Source organism: Pollachius pollachius (genome assembly GCF_949987615.1).
Source record: "Pollachius pollachius genome assembly, contig: scaffold_309, whole genome shotgun sequence".
NCBI lineage: Eukaryota > Metazoa > Chordata > Actinopteri > Gadiformes > Gadidae > Pollachius > Pollachius pollachius.
The window spans coordinates 12,501-17,500 of record NW_027641343.1 but is presented as its reverse complement, the minus strand read 5'-3'; the positions used below and the strand labels follow the sequence as shown (position 1 = coordinate 17,500).

Sequence of the window (5,000 nt, the reverse complement as noted above, 5' to 3'; positions counted from 1 at the left end):
GAGTGTTCTGATGTGAGGTAGCTGTGCTGCCATCCGCCAACCCCAGAGCAGCAGAATGTTCCTAATCCAGCAGACTTGATGGGAGAGCTGGCTGAAGGTAAACAGACCAGGCGCGAGATACGGGAGCAAAGCCTCCGCTGATGAGTGTGCCTAACGCGGCCCAGGTGTCGGCCTAGCGAGCAATAAGGGCCCAGCGCGCGCTAAAGCCCACAGATCAACCCACGACGAGCGCCACTGAAATACTTTCTGCCGACGCTTTGTTCTGCCCCCCTGAACACACAGCCCTTCATACCAGGCTGAGTCTCAGGATGATGGTCCACCTGAACACACAGCCCTTCATACCAGGCTGAGTCTCAGTGATGGTCCCCCTGAACACACAGCCCTTCATACCAGGCTGAGTCTCAGGATGATGGTCCACCTGAACACACAGCCCTTCATACCAGGCTGAGTCTCAGGATGATGGTCCACCTGAACACACAGCCCTTCATACCAGGCTGAGTCCCTCAGTATGTCTCGTTGGTTCTGACGATGGCTCTTGTTACGTTGGTGAATGTTTCGGGGACCATCCTGATAGAGGAGGCTCATTCTACCTCCATACTCGTTTTCCATGCATGTGATACGTGACATTGGACATATCTCCATGTGGCAACGGCGTCTAAAGGAGCGAGCAGAAAGACCCCGGCCCACATCTTCGCCTCGCCCACATCTCCTCACGGCGGTGACAGGAGGAGGAGGAGGATGAGAGGAAGAGGAGGAGGAGGAGAGGAAGAGGAGGACAGGAGGAGGAGGAGGAGGAGAGGAGGAGGAGAGTAAGAGGAGGACAGGAGGAGGAGGAGGAGGAGAGGAGGAGGGGGTGGAGAGGAGGAGGACAGGAGGAGGAGCAGGGGTTGATTGGGATGAGAGACATTTCTTCATTTGACAGACAATCATGATACCTCCTCCTTGCACACACACAAACAGAACGACTGAGACTGAAAGGAGTCTGTGTGTGTCTGTGTGTGTGTGTGTGTGTGTGTGTGTGTGTGTGTGTGTGCGCATGTGTGTGTGTGTGTGTGTGTGTGTTTTCTGCATGACAGCATTCATTCACACACACCCTGCTTTTCAGTAACTTGCCCTCATCTCAACCCCCCCCCCCCAGGCCCCCAGAGGTCAAGGGTCACAGGGTCAGGGGAGGAGTTAGGGTCAGACCCTGCTAGGGGGTGATTAAGTCACCACTGTATTTGACAGGTGGAGGGAGCTCTCACACACAGACACACACACACACAAACAAACTAATGCGCACACACACACACACACAATCACACACGCACAAACACACTCATACAGACACACACACACTTACACACACACACACACACAGACAAACACTCACAAGCAAACTCACAAAGACACACTCACAATCATACACACATCCCAGCAGGTTGTTCTTTCTGTTTCCGTCAGTCTGAATGTTCTCCTGTTTCAGTTCGATTCGAAATGTGAATAACAAAGGTGTTGCTATTCGTGTGCGTGTGCGTGCGTGAGTGTGCGTGTGTGTGAGTTTGAGTGTGAGTGTGAGCGTGAATGTGAGCTTGAGCCTGAGTGTGAGCGCGAGTGTGTGAGTTTGTGTGTGTGTGTGTGTGTGTGTGGGGGGTCTTATTTACGGTGTAGTGCGGTGTAGTGGGCCAACAGTTTGACGGCGCTGGTAATGACCCCAAGGGGGCGGGGTCTGTGTTTTGACGTCAAGTGTGCCTACTCCACGTCCACACCGGAGACACCTGTCCTGCATGTGGAACGGATGTTGACGTCATAACATCATCAGTTTCCACAAACAGACAGAGATCCGATCTATCGCGGAAGAAACACCTGGCAATTGGTAAAAGATACTTTGAATACGAGTTCAAAGTGTTTCATCGCCGAGGGAACCCGTTGCTAAGTGTCCCTCAGAGCCGCGAGCCGAGAGGCGCGCCGAAATCTGATCTCCTCCTCCTGCTCCTCCTCCCGCCCCTCCTCCTTCTCCCGCTGCTCCTGTGCTCTGCTCCCGTTGCTGCCCACCACGACCGGAGCTCACATCGTGACTGAGAGTCTGAGGGAGTAGAGCTCCGTGACGCTCCCACTCTTTACTTCAGCCAGCCGGGAGAGAGGGAACGGACCCGGGGAGACAGGATGAAGTGGCCGGGGGACTGCGAGGCGCTCCGGGCGGTCGCGGCTCTGCCGGAGACCCTGGAGAAATGGATTTAGCGGAGAAGGATAACTTTGAGTCGCAGGGGTTTGAAGCCTCATGTGATCTGCTGTTGGAAGATCAATACTGGAGCTTATAGATCAGAGCCGATTCCTGGAATAACAACTTTAGCAACACCTCCATACCATTTCTGGGTCATATTTTGGGGACATTCGGTAAGAAAAATGGTACTTCAATATGAGTCAGATATAATGTTGACATGTGTTAAGCAAGCTGCCACGAGCTGCATTCACACGCTTTACTTCCTCAAGCTCAAACTGGTCGGACCGGGCTGTCTGTCTGTGTGTGTGTGTGTGTGTGTGTGTGTGTGTGTGTGTGTGTGTGTGTGTGTGTGTGTGTGTGTGGTGTGTGTCAGTGTGTGTCTGAGCTCCCCAACAAGCTGAATCAAATCGATATTATTGTCTATATATATAGACTATATATAGACTATATATAGTCTCTATACATATTATGTATAGAGACTTGGAGTTGTGTTCCATGGAAGCAAGGCATGAATGCGGGTCCATAATTAGTTAATGAATCAGTTAATGAATCGTATCTATATTAAATATTGACCAGGTCGATTCTGATTGCCAGTTCTTGGGTTGGACCACTAATGGTCACCTGCACCCCCACATCACCTGACCTGAGGGTGTGTGTGTGTGTGTGTGTGTGTGCGTGTGCGTGTGTGTGTGTGTGTGTGTGTGTGTGTGTGTGTGTGTGTGTGTGTGTGTGTGTGTGTGTGTGTGTGTGTGTGTGTGTGTGTGTGTAGCCAGATTGATAGATTGGGAGATCAGCGTTTAAAGGTCAGTGTGCTGATCGGGTAGGGGCTGACATCCACGCTGATACACAAACTATTCAACTTGTTCTTAGTTGTCCATACTCAAGTTGTGTCAATTTATTACCAGCTAATAATGTTAACTAGTGTATTATTGCAGAGTGATCGTTGTCTTATGTCTATGTTATACATGACGACCATTTTATGTTATACATGAGGACCAGTACCTCACACACCTTCCGTTGGGCCGGCTAGCTTCACAAAGCTAGCCTCTGGTAGCTTCTTGATGGACCGATGATTGATCCACTGGCGGTAACCTCTGACCTGGTTGTAAAAACATGGAGGTGGAGTGGGGCCCTGTGATAGAGCAGCCGTGTTTAGAGAGAGAGAGCGAGAGAGAGAGGCTTTGTGTGAGTGTGTGTGTTCTGTGGTTTTTGTGCTTGTGTAAATGTTGTTCTTAGCGTGTTTATAGTGTGTGTTGGATGGCACAGTGTGGAAGAATAATAGTGTGTACTCTCTCTTTCTCACCCCCCTCTCTCTCTCAGCCCCTATCTCTCTCTCTCTCTCTCTCTCTCTCTCTCTCTCTCTCTCTCTCTCTCTCTCTCTCTCTCTCTCTCCTTTAAAGTAGAACTAATAATATTAACACAGACAAATATACAAATATTTGACAGCCAGTTTAAGACGACACTTTGAAATGTGTTGAAATACCCCTGATGTGCGTGAACCGTCCTGCAGCCTCTTACTGAGTATTTATATTATGACATGCCTGCACAGCCTTTGAATGTGTATTTGTATTATAACGTGCCTGCACAGCCTTTAAATGTGTAGACAAATACACATTCAGAGGATGTGCATCATGTTATAATAATATTATAAGATGAATGTGTATTTGTATGACAACATGCATGCACATCCTGTGAATGTGTATTTGTATGAGGCAAAGCCCCTGAATGTGTATTTGTGTTGTAATATGCCCGCAGCCTCTGAATGTGTATTTGTATGAGGCGAAGCCTCTGAATGTGTATTTGTATGAGGCGAAGCCTCTGAATGTGTATTTGTATGAGGCAAAGCCTCTGAATGTGTATGTGTATGATAACGTCCTCATATGCACTGAGGTGCTCTCTGTCCCAGGTTAGCGTTGATTCAGGATGGGTTCGGCCGGTGGGGTGGGAGATGTGTTCGGCTGAACTGCATTCTTTAGCCGTAGTTCCACCAAGCGGGCCTGTAGGATGAGTCTGTTTGGCTTGTGGGGAATCTCGCTAGAGGCCCGTGCACTGAAACCTCTATCATATGAACTATTCACCATGAAATATCACAATTCAAATATTGAACACTCGCACTATAAGATATAATCACCAGCTCAAATATCAATATTTTAGATTGTGTTATCATCAGCTTACAAATCAATATTATAACATATAATTAGCCTAAATATCACTATTATAATTTATAATTATGAGCCCAAATATCACTATTGTAATATATAATCATGAGTGTAAATATAACTTATATGATAAGATCATCAACTTATATATCACTATTATAATATATCATCCTTCTCTTAAATATCACATTTATAGTATATTAAGTTACATGAGCTTAAAATCACAATTATAATACGTAAACTTGAGCATAAATATCCAGATTATGTATATCATGTAATCATTAGGTTAAATATCAATACTATAATTTATTATTATTTGCTAGAATATCACTTGCACAATGTATGAACATGCGTTTAAATATCCATATTATATGTTGTATAGTCAGCATAAATATAACTAATTTATGTTGTATAATGATTTGCTTGAATATCACAATTATAATATAACATGATGTTATGATGTGTTATGTTTAAATATATCTCAATTATATACCATATTAACGTCATTTAAATAAATATCACATTCCCTCGATTTCGATTTTTATTTCAAATACCACATTTATTCTTATTCTAATTTAAGTTGAATTTATATTTTAAATATCGCATATCTCAAATTTGTATGGGAAATACCTCATTCT

General features: G+C 45.6%; 1 protein-coding gene across 1 annotated transcript in view; it reads left to right on the top strand.

The window, feature by feature from the left end:
• Positions 1–2,046: 2,046 nt before the first annotated feature.
• The window catches only part of LOC307091662 (fibroblast growth factor receptor 3-like), a gene marked incomplete at its 3' end in the record, with an annotated part of 10,521 nt that continues 7,567 nt past the window's right edge, over positions 2,047–5,000 (top strand). The window contains exon 1 of the mRNA XM_079759305.1: positions 2,047–2,376. The remainder of the gene's footprint in view (positions 2,377–5,000) is intronic.